Raw genomic sequence first — 13174 nt, forward strand, 5'->3', positions numbered from 1 at the left:
ACTGAAGTGCTCACAATTAAAATTTAGTACGCATTATTTTTAAATTTATTGTTTGTATACTTATGTATATAGAGTGATTCAATTACATTTACATTTAATTACTCTTTACACTTTATTAATACAAAAAGATATTCAATTCAAAAGTTTATATCTCAAAAACTAATTACAAAATTTCAAAAACTGATGGTTTTATTAAAAACTGCATAGTTTTCTTTACAAGTTGTGATAGTTTCATAAATCCCAAAAAGGAACTCGATTTCTCACACTTTCTTAAAGATAACGTTGAAAAGCTGATAAATTCAAAAAATTTGTGAATAATGATTCAATTCAAACGCTTATATCTCAAGAACTAAATGTGATATTCAAAAACTGATTACTTTATTAAAAAGTACATAGTTTTATTTATAAGATGTGATAGTTTCATAAACATTAAATAAGAAATCGATTTTTCCCAGATTTTTAAAGATAGATGAAAAAATGTCTTAATTTTCAAAATTGATATAAAATGATTAAGTGCAAAAGTTTATATCTCAAGAACTAATTGAAATTTTGAAAAACTGATGGTTTTATTAAAAACTACATAGTTTTTTTCATAATTCCAAACAAAGAACTCGATTTCTCGGACTTACATAAAGATAACGGTGAAAATCTGCTAAATTCAAAAAGTTTATGAATAATAATTCAATTCAGAAGCTTATATCTTAAGAACTAAATGCGATATTCAAAAGCTGATTACTCTATTAAAAAGTACATAAATTTGGTTACAAGTTGTAGAAGTTTCATAAAAATTAAATAAGAAATCGATTTTTCCCAGATTTTTAAAGATAGCCAAGAAAATGTGTTTAGTTTCAAAATTGATATAAAAACGATTAAGTGCAAGGGTTTATATCTCAAGAACTAATAGGAATTTTCAAAAACTGATGGTTTTATTAAAAACTACATAATTTTCTTTACAAGTTGTGTTAGTTTCATAAATCCAAACAAAGAACTCGATTTCTCAGACTTTCTTAAATATAACGATGAAACACTGCCAAATTCAAAAAAATGTATGAATAATGGTTCATTTCAAATACTTATATCTTAAGAACTAAATGCGATATTCAAAAATTGATTACTTTATTAAAAAGTACATAGTTTTATTTACAAGTTATGGTAGTTTCATAAAAATCAAATAAGAAATCGATTTTTTCCAGATTTTTAAAGATAGCGGAGAAAATGTGTATAGTCTCAAAATTGATAAAAAACGATTAAGTGCAAAGGTTTGTATCTCTAGAACTAATTGAAATTTTGAAAAACTGATGATTTTATTAAAAACTGCATAGTTTTATTTACAAGTTATGATAGTTTCATAATTCCAAACAAAGGACTCGATTTCTCAGACTTTCTTAAAGATAACGGTGAAAAACTGCTAAATTCAAAAAATTTATGAATAAGGATTCAATTCAAACGCTTATATCTCAAGAACTAAATGTGATATTCAAAAACTGATTACTTTATTAAAAAGTACATAGTTTTATTTATAAGATGTGGTAGTTTCATGAACATTAAATAAGAAATCGATTTTTCCCAGATTTTTAAAGATAGCCGAAAAAAGTCTTAATTTTCAAAATTGATATAAAATGATTAAATGCAAAGGTTTATATCTCAAGAACTAATTGAAATTTTGAAAAACTGATGGTTTTATTAAAAACTACATAGTTTTATTTACAAGTTGTGACAGTTTCGTAATTCCAAACAAAGAACTCGATTTCTCAGACATTCTTAAAGATAACAATGAAAATTTGCTAAATTCAAAAAATTTATGATTGATGATTCAATTCAAACGCTTATATCTTAAGAAGGAGATGTGATATTCAAAAACTGATTACTTCATTAAAAAGTATACAGTTTTATTTACAAGTTATGGTAGTTTTATAAAAATTAAATAAGAAATCGATTTTTCCCAGATTTTTAAATATAGCCGAGAAAATGTGTATAGCTTCAAAATTGATAAAAAACGATTAAGTTCAAAGGTTTATATGTCAAGAACTAATAGGAATTTTCAAAAACTGATGGTTTTATTAAAAACTACATAGTTTTATTTACAAGTTGTGACAGTTTCGTAATTCCAAACAAAGAACTCGATTTCTCAGACTTTCTTAAAGATAACAATGAAAATTTGCTAAATTCAAAAAATTTATGATTGATGATTCAATTCAAAAGCTTATATCTTAAGAACTAAATGCGATATTCAAAAACTGATTACTCTATTAAAAAGTACATAGTTTTATTAACAAGTTATGGTAGTTTCATGAAAATTAAATGAGAAATCGATTTTTCCTAGATTTTTAAATATAGCCAAGAAAATGTGTTGAGTTTCAAAATTGATAAAAAACGATTAAGTGCAACGGTTTATATCTCAAGAACTAATAGGAATTTTCAAAAACTGATGGTTTTATTAAAAACTACATAATTTTCTTTACAAGTTGTGTTAGTTTCATAAATCCAAACAAAAAACTCGATTTCTCAGACTTTCTTAAATATAACGATGAAAAACTGCCAAATTCAAAAAAATTTATGAATAATGATTCAATTCAAACGCTTATATCTTAAGAAGTAAATGCGATATTCAAAAACTGACTACTTCATTAAAAAATACACAGCTTTATTTACAAGTTATGGTAGTTTTATAAAAATTAAATAAGAAATCGATTTTTCCCAGATTTTTAAAGATAGCGGAGAAAATGTGTTGAGTTTCAAATTTGATAAAAAACGATTAAGTGCAAGGGTTTATATCTTAAGAACTAATAAGAATTTTCAAAAACTGATGGTTTTATTAAAAACTACATAGTTTTATTTACAAGTTGTGACAGTTTCGTAATTGCAAACAAAGAACTCGATTTCTCAGACTTACATAAAGATAACGGTGAAAATATGCTAAATTCAAAAAATTTATGAATAATAATTCAATTCAGAAGCTTATATCTTAAGAACTAAATGCGATATTCAAAAACTGATTACTCTATTAAAAAGTACATAGTTTTATTTACAAGTTGTGGCAGTTTCATAAGAATCAAATAAGAAATCAATTTTTCCCAGATTTTTAAAGATAACCAAGAAAATGTGTTAACTTTCAAAATTAATAAAAATGATTAAATGCAAAGGTTTATATCTCAAGAACTAATTGAAATTTTGAAAAACTGATGGTTTTATTAAAAACTACATAGTTTTATTTACAAGTTGTGACAGTTTCGTAATTCCAAACAAAGAACTCGATTTCTCAGACATTCTTAAAGATAACAATGAAAATTTGCTAAATTCAAAAAATTTATGATTGATGATTCAATTCAAACGCTTATATCTTAAGAAGGAGATGTGATATTCAAAAACTGATTACTTCATTAAAAAGTATACAGTTTTATTTACAAGTTATGGTAGTTTTATAAAAATTAAATAAGAAATCGATTTTTCCCAGATTTTTAAATATAGCCGAGAAAATGTGTATAGCTTCAAAATTGATAAAAAACGATTAAGTTCAAAGGTTTATATGTCAAGAACTAATAGGAATTTTCAAAAACTGATGGTTTTATTAAAAACTACATAGTTTTATTTACAAGTTGTGACAGTTTCGTAATTCCAAACAAAGAACTCGATTTCTCAGACTTTCTTAAAGATAACAATGAAAATTTGCTAAATTCAAAAAATTTATGATTGATGATTCAATTCAAAAGCTTATATCTTAAGAACTAAATGCGATATTCAAAAACTGATTACTCTATTAAAAAGTACATAGTTTTATTAACAAGTTATGGTAGTTTCATGAAAATTAAATGAGAAATCGATTTTTCCTAGATTTTTAAATATAGCCAAGAAAATGTGTTGAGTTTCAAAATTGATAAAAAACGATTAAGTGCAACGGTTTATATCTCAAGAACTAATAGGAATTTTCAAAAACTGATGGTTTTATTAAAAACTACATAATTTTCTTTACAAGTTGTGTTAGTTTCATAAATCCAAACAAAAAACTCGATTTCTCAGACTTTCTTAAATATAACGATGAAAAACTGCCAAATTCAAAAAAATTTATGAATAATGATTCAATTCAAACGCTTATATCTTAAGAAGTAAATGCGATATTCAAAAACTGACTACTTCATTAAAAAATACACAGCTTTATTTACAAGTTATGGTAGTTTTATAAAAATTAAATAAGAAATCGATTTTTCCCAGATTTTTAAAGATAGCGGAGAAAATGTGTTGAGTTTCAAATTTGATAAAAAACGATTAAGTGCAAGGGTTTATATCTTAAGAACTAATAAGAATTTTCAAAAACTGATGGTTTTATTAAAAACTACATAGTTTTATTTACAAGTTGTGACAGTTTCGTAATTGCAAACAAAGAACTCGATTTCTCAGACTTACATAAAGATAACGGTGAAAATATGCTAAATTCAAAAAATTTATGAATAATAATTCAATTCAGAAGCTTATATCTTAAGAACTAAATGCGATATTTAAAAACTGATTACTCTATTAAAAAGTACATAGTTTTATTTACAAGTTGTGGTAGTTTCATGAAAATCAAATAAGAAATCGATTTTTCCCAGATTTTTAAAGATAGCGGAGAAAATGTGTATAGTTTCAAAATAAATAAAAAACGATTAAGTGCAAAGGTTTATATCTCAAGAACTAATTGAAATTTTGAAAAACTGGTGGTTTTATTAAAAACTACATAGTTTTATTTACAAGTTGTGATAGTTTCATAATTCCAAACAAAGAACTCGATTTCTCAGACTTTCTTAAAGACAACGGTGAAAAATTGCTAAATTCAAAAAATTTATGAATAAGGATTCAATTCAAACGCTTATATCTCAAGAACTAAATGTGATATTCAAAAACTGACCACTTTATTAAAAAGTACATAGTTTTATTTATAAGATGTGGTAGTTTCATAAACATTAAATAAGAAATCGATTTTTCCCAGATTTTTAAAGATAGCTGAAAAAATTTCTTAATTTTCAAAATTGATATAAAATGATTAAGTGCAAAAGTTTATATCTCAAGAACTAATTGAAATTTTGAAAAACTGATGGTTTTATTAAAAACTACATAGTTTTATTTACAAGTTGTGACAGTTTCGTAATTCCAAACAAAGAACTCGATTTCTCAGACTTTCTTAAATATAACGATGAAAAACTGCAAAGTTCAAAAAAATTTATGAATAATGATTCAATTCAAACGCTTATATCTTAAGAAGGAAATGCGATATTCAAAAACTGACTACTTCATTAAAAAGTACACACTTTTATTTACAAGTTATGGTAGTTTTATAAAAATTAAATAAGAAATTGATTTTTCCCAGATTTTTAAAGATAGCCAAGAAAATGTGTTGAGTTTCAAATTTGATAAAAAACGATTAAGTGCAAGGGTTTATACCTCAAGAACTAATAGGAATTTTCAAAAACTGATGGTTTTATTAAAAAGTACATCATTTTCTTTACAAGTTGTGATAGTTTCATAATTCCAAACAAAGAACTCGATTTCTCAGACTTACATAAAGATAACGGTGAAAATCTGCTAAATTCAAAAAATTTATGAATAATAATTCAATTCAAACGCTTATATTTTAAGAAGGAAATGCGATATTGAAAAACTGACTACTTCATTAAAAAGTACATAGTTTTATTTACAAGTTGTGGTAATTTCATAAAAATTAAATAAGAAATCGATTTTTCCCAGATTTTTAAAGATAGCCAAGAAAATGTGTTGAGTTTCAAAATTGATAAAAAACGATTAAGTGCAACGGTTTATATCTCAAGAACTAATAGGAATTTTCAAAAACTGATGGTTTTATTAAAAACTACATAGTTTTATTTACAAGTTGTGACAGTTTCGTAATTCCAAACAAAGAACTCGATTTATCAGACTTTCTTAAAGATAACAATGAAAATTTGCTAAATTCAAAAAATTTATGAATAATGATTCAATTCAAACGCTTATATTTTAAGAAGGAAATGCGATATTGAAAAACTGACTACTTCATTAAAAAGTACATAGTTTTATTTACAAGTTGTGGTAGTTTCATAAAAATTAAATAAGAAATCGATTTTTCCCAGATTTTTAAAGATAGCCAAGAAAATGTGTTGAGTTTCAAAATTGATAAAAAATGATTAAGTGCAAGGGTTTATATCTCAAGAACTAATAGGAATTTTCAAAAACTGATGGTTTTATTAAAAACTACATAATTTTCTTTACAAGTTGTGTTAGTTTCATAAATCCAAACAAAGAACTCGATGTCTCAGACTTTCTTAAATATAACGATGAAAAACTCTAAATTCAAAACAATTTATGAATAATGATGCAATTCAAACGCATATATCTTAAGCAGGAAACGCGATATTGAAAAACTGACTACTTCATTAAAAAGTACATAGTTTTATTTACAAGTTGTGGCAGTTTCATAAGAATCAAATAAGAAATCAATTTTTCCCAGATTTTTAAAGATAACCAAGAAAATGTGTTAACTTTCAAAATTAATAAAAATGATTAAGTGCAAAGATTTATATCTCAAGAACTAATTGGAATTTTTAAAAACTGATTGCTTTATTAAAAAGTACATAGTTTTCTCTACAAGCTGTGGTAGTTTCATAACTCCAAACATAGAAGTCGATTTTGCAGACTGTTTTAAAAATAACCGTGAAAATTTCTTGTATTTAAGAAATTGATCAATAATGATTCAATTTAGAGACTGAAATCTCAACAACTAATGGGAATATTCAAAAACGGATTACTCTATCAAAGAACTCGATTTCTCAGACTTACATAAAGATAACGGTGAAAATCTGCTAAATTTAAAAATTCTATGAATAATAATTCAATTCAGAAGCTTATATCTTAAGAACTAAATGCGATATTCAAAAACTGATTACTCTATTAAAAAGTACATAGTTTTATTTACAAGTTGTGGCAGTTTCATAAGAATCAAATAAGAAATCAATTTTTCCCAGATTTTTAAAGATAACCAAGAAAATGTGTTAACTTTCAAAATTAATAAAAATGATTAAGTGCAAAGATTTATATCTCAAGAACTAATTGGAATTTTTAAAAACTGATTGCTTTATTAAAAAGTACATAGTTTTCTCTACAAGCTGTGGTAGTTTCATAACTCCAAACATAGAAGTCGATTTTGCAGACTGTTTTAAAAATAACCGTGAAAATTTCTTGTATTTAAGAAATTGATCAATAATGATTCAATTTAGAGACTGAAATCTCAACAACTAATGGGAATATTCAAAAACGGATTACTCTATCAAAGAACTCGATTTCTCAGACTTACATAAAGATAACGGTGAAAATCTGCTAAATTTAAAAAATCTATGAATAATAATTCAATTCAGAAGCTTATATCTTAAGAACTAAATGCGATATTCAAAAACTGATTACTCTATTAAAAAGTACATAGTTTTATTTACAAGTTATGGTAGTTTCATAAAAATCAAATAAGAAATCGATTTTTCCCAGATATTTAAAGATAGCCAAGAAAATGTGTTGAGTTTCAAAATTGATAAAAAATGATTAAGTGCAAGGGTTTATATCTCAAGAACTAATAGGAATTTTCAAAAACTGATGGTTTTATTAAAAACTACATAATTTTCTTTACAAGTTGTGTTAGTTTCATAAATCCAAAGACAGAAGTCGAATTGTCAGACTTTCTTAAAGATAACCATAAAAATTTGTTAAATTCAAAAAATTGATGAATAATGCCTATATCTCAAGAACTAAATGCGATATTTAAAAACTGACTATTTTATTAAAAAGGACATAGTTTTGTATACAAGTTGTGATAGTTTCATAAAAATTAAATAAAAAATCAATTTTTCATAATTTTTAGTGAATTTTTAATATGTTTAAACACCTTGTACATCTCATTAATTTTTTAACAACGCTTGTTTATATTCCACGTACGCGCTCATTTTATCGTTAAATTCTTTATCTTTATGGTAATCTTTATAAAGCTACTGTCGCAGTGCTAACCTATGACATTGAATTTAGAAAAAAAATTAAAAAATACCATCCATTACATACAAGGCGGGCTTGCTCAAGAAGAAAACACCGTTACAATTTATTACGTTATGTGAATGAACCTTGGAAGAAACGAGTCTGTCTGAATATTGTATGGCACATATTTCAGAATTTCAAGTTATTTATTTTTCTTCACCGAATTTATGAACATCTCATTTTAAGTTTTAAGGATGTGTTGTGTATGAAAAGTTTCTTGATCCATGTATAACAATAATCGTTTCTGCTCGAACAGGTGTTAAAAGCGTTATTACATTGACCCAATTTCAAAGTTCGAAAATGGATGTATCTGAAACTACAGTTTCGGAGCATATCAGGGAAGCAGAGCGAGTTTGATTATTGCCAATGGATTTTAATCCAATTATTCGCCGAAATAGGTAACATTAATGTGATTCTCTAAAAACACTATTATTTTATGTTCAATTTTTTTATGTGTAAGTTAATTATACAAGCGTAGCAAATATGCAATTGTAAATACACACACCTAAATTTTATTGACATTCCAATAGTTCTCTTCGAACAGCTAAACAAAGTTTACGACTGTATTAATTGGTTTACCACAATGGATTTATAAATAACGTTACGAAATATCAAGGTTTAATTTAACACCGGTTGGTCTTTCTATTAAAAAATATTCTAAGGTATCTGAAAATAAATTAGGATTTTATGTAAATTTCGATACCTAATTTAACCATTTGCATGCTTATTTTTCTTATATTAATTAAGGGATACGCAGCTTGTTGGTTAAAATTAACCGAGTAAACTTCCTGGTTACCTGAGTTATTTGTGGAAACTTCAAGGAAAATATTTTATACGTCAACTAATTTTTTATATTTCAGTGAGATCTGTTGAAGGTCCGTTTATATCCTCAGTAATTGGTTGACGCATCGAGAGTAACTTTGTTGCACTTTTTACGTCCTCGACACGTTTAATACTTCGCCAGGGAATTCATTCGATTCATGTATAACGTGCAATTTTCATCAACTATTTTTTGTATTAAAAACTACACAGCGTTCCTTACAATTAAGTAACATAAATTCTAAGAATCTATTAAATTTTAAAAATTTATCAATAATGATTCAAGTTAGCGACTTATATCTTAAGAACTAAATGGAATATTCAAAAACTGATTATTTTATTCAAAAATACATAGTTTTATTTACAAGTTATGTTGGTTTCATAAAAATTAAATAAGAAATCGATTTTTGCCAGATTTTTAAACATAGCCGAGAAAATGTGTTAGCATTCAAAATTGATTAAGTGCAAAGGTTTATATCTCAAGAACTAATTGGAATTTTTAAAAACTGATTGCTTTATTTAAAAGTACATAGTTTTCTTTACAAGCTATGGTAGTGTCATAACTCCAAACATAGAGGCCGATTTTTCAGACTATTTTAAAAATAACCGTGAAAATCTGTCGATTTTAAAAAATTGATCAATAATGATTCAATTTAGAGAGTTATATCTCAAGAACTAATGGGATTATTCAAAAACTGATTACTCTATTAAAAAGTACATAGTTTTATTTACAAGTTATGGTAGTTTCATAAAAATCAAATAAGAAATCAATTTTTCCCAGATTTTTAAAGATAACCAAGGAAATGTGTTAACTTTCAAAATTAATAAAAATGATTAAGTGCAAAAGTTTATATCTAAAGAACTAATTGGAATTTTCAAAAACTGATTGCTTCATTAAAAAGTACATAGTTTTGTTTACAAGTTATGATAGTTTCATAAATCCTAACAAAGAAGTCGATTTCTCAGACTGTCTTAAAGATAACCGTGAAAATCTGATGAATTTAAAAAATTCATCAATAATGATTCACTTTAGAGACTTATATCTCAAGAACTAATGGGAATATTCAAAAATTGATTACTTTATTAAAAAGTACATAGTTTTATTTACAAGTTATGGTGGTTTCATAAAAATTAAATAAGAAATGGATTTTTCTCAGATTTTTAAAGATAACCGAGAAAATGTGTTAACTTACAAAATTGATAAAAAACGATTAAGTGTAAAGGTTTATATCTAAAGAACTAATTGGAATTTTCAAAAACTGATTGATTTATTAAAAAGTACATAGATTTCTTTACGAGCTGTGGTAATTTCATAACTCCAAACAAAGAAGTCGATTTCTCAGACTGTTTTAAAAATAACCGTCAAAAACTGTTGAATTTAAAAAATTGATCAATAATGATTCAATTTAGAGAGTTATATCTCAAGTACTAATGGGAATATTCAAAAACTAATTACTTTATTAAAAAGTACATGGTTTTGTTTACGAGTTATGGTAGTTTCATAAAAATTAAATCAGAGATCGATTTTTCCCAGATTTTTAAACAGAGTCGAGAAAATATGTTAACATTCAGAATTGATCAAAAACGATTAAGTGTAAAGGTTTATATCTCAAGAATTAATTGGAATTTTGAAAAACTGATTGCGTTGTTAAAAAGTACATAGTTTTCTTTACAAGCTGTGGTAGTTTCATAACTCCAAACATACAAGTCGATTTCTCAGACTGTTTTAAAAATAACCGTGAAAATTTGTTGAATTTAAGAAATTGATAAATAATGAGTCAATTTAGAATCTTATATCTCAAAAACTAATGGGAATATTCAAAAACTGATTACTCTATTAAAAAGTACATAGTTTTATTTACAAGTTATGGTAGTTTCATAAGAATCGAATAAGAAATCAATTTTTCCCAGATTTTTAAAGATAACCAAGAAAATGTGTTAACTTTCAAAATTAATAAAAATGATTAAGTGCAAAGGTTTATATCTCAAGAACTAATTGGAATTTTTAAAAACTGATTGCTTTATTAAAAAGTACATAGTTTTCTCTACAAGCTGTGGTAGTTTCATAACTCCAAACATAGAAGTCGATTTTGCAGACTGTTTTAAAAATAACCATTAACATTTCTTGAATTTAAGAAATTGATCAATAATGATTCAATTTAGAGACTGAAATCTCAACAACTAATGGCAATATTCAAAAACTGATTACTCTATTAAAAAGTACATAGTTTTATTTACAAGTTATGGTAGTTTCATAAGAATCGAATAAGAAATCAATTTTTCCCAGATTTTTAAAGATAACCAAGAAAATATGTTAACTTTCAAAATTAATAAAAATGATTAAGTGCAAAGGTTTATATCTCAAGAACTAATTGGAATTTTCAAAAACTGATTGCTTTATTAGAAAGTACATAGTTTTATTTACAAGCTGTGATAGTTTCATAACTCCAAACATAGAAGTCGATTTTGCAGACTGTTTTAAAAAAAACCGTGAAAATTTCTTGGATTTAAGAAGAATAGAATAATGAGTCAATTTAGAGACTTATATTTCAAAAACTAATGGGAATATTCAAAAACTGATTACTCTATTAAAAAGTACATAGTTTTATTTACAAGTTATGGTAGTTTTATAAGAATCGAATAAGAAATCAATTTTTCCCAGATTTTTAAAGATAACCAAGAAAATGTGTTAACTTTCGAAATTAATAACAATGATTAAGTGCAAAGGTTTATATCTCAAGAACTAATTGGAATTTTTTAAAACTGATTGCTTTATTAAAAAGTACATAGTTTTCTCTGCAAGCTGTGGTAGTTTTATAACTCCAAACATAGAAGTCGATTTTGCACACTGTTTTAAAAATAACCGTGAAAATCTGTTGAATTTAAGAAATTGATCAATAATGAGTCAATTTAGAGACTTATATTTCAAAAACTAATGGGAATATTCAAAAACTGATTACTCTATTAAAAAGTACATAGTTTTATTTACAAGTTATGGTAGTTTCATAAGAATCGAATAAGAAATCAATTTTTCCCAGATTTTTAAAGATAACCAAGAAAATGTGTTAACTTTCGAAATTAATAACAATGATTAAGTGCAAAGGTTTATATCTCAAGAACTAATTGGAATTTTTTAAAACTGATTGCTTTATTAAAAAGTACATAGTTTTCTCTGCAAGCTGTGGTAGTTTTATAACTCCAAACATAGAAGTCGATTTTGCACACTGTTTTAAAAATAACCGTGAAAATCTGTTGAATTTAAGAAATTGATCAATAATGAGTCAATTTAGAGACTTATATTTCAAAAACTAATGGGAATATTCAAAAACTGATTACTCTATTAAAAAGTACATAGTTTTATTTACAAGTTATGGTAGTTTTATAAGAATCGAATAAGAAATCAATTTTTCCCAGATTTTTAAAGATAACCAAGAAAATGTGTTAACTTTCAAAATTAATAAAAATGATTAAGTGCAAAGGTTTATATCTCAAGAACTAATTGGAATTTTTAAAAACTGATTGCTTTATTAAAAAGTACACAGTTTTCTCTACAAGCTGTGGTAGTTTCATAACTCCAAACATAGAAGTCGATTTTGCAGACTGTTTTAAAAATAACCGTGAAAATTTCTTGAATTTAAGAAATTGATCAATAATGATTCCATTTAGAGACTGAAATCTCAACAACTAATGGGAATATTCAAAAACGGATTACTCTATTAAAAAGTACATAGTTTTATTTACAAGTTATGGTAGTTTCATAAGAATCGAATAAGAAATCAATTTTTCCCAGATTTTTAAAGATAACCAAGAAAATATGTTAACTTTCAAAATTAATAAAAATGATTAAGTGCAAAGGTTTATATCTCAAGAACTAATTGGAATTTTCAAAAACTGATTGCTTTATTAGAAAGTACATAGTTTTATTTACAAGCTGTGATAGTTTCATAACTCCAAACATAGAAGTCGATTTTGCAGACTGTTTTAAAAAAAACCGTGAAAATTTCTTGGATTTAAGAAGAATAGAATAATGAGTCAATTTAGAGACTTATATTTCAAAAACTAATGGGAATATTCAAAAACTGATTACTCTATTAAAAAGTACATAGTTTTATTTACAAGTTATGGTAGTTTTATAAGAATCGAATAAGAAATCAATTTTTCCCAGATTTTTAAAGATAACCAAGAAAATGTGTTAACTTTCGAAATTAATAACAATGATTAAGTGCAAAGGTTTATATCTCAAGAACTAATTGGAATTTTTTAAAACTGATTGCTTTATTAAAAAGTACATAGTTTTCTCTGCAAGCTGTGGTAGTTT

The 13174-nt window shown here is 25.2% G+C and overlaps 1 protein-coding gene across 3 annotated transcripts in view; it reads right to left on the bottom strand.

The window, feature by feature from the left end:
- LOC111425015 (insulin-like growth factor 1 receptor) overlaps nucleotides 1-13174 on the bottom strand; it is a 137222-nt gene that overhangs the window by 75491 nt on the left and 48557 nt on the right. The window lies entirely within an intron of this gene.

This window comes from Onthophagus taurus, chromosome 11, assembly GCF_036711975.1.
Source record: "Onthophagus taurus isolate NC chromosome 11, IU_Otau_3.0, whole genome shotgun sequence".
Lineage (NCBI taxonomy): Eukaryota > Metazoa > Arthropoda > Insecta > Coleoptera > Scarabaeidae > Onthophagus > Onthophagus taurus.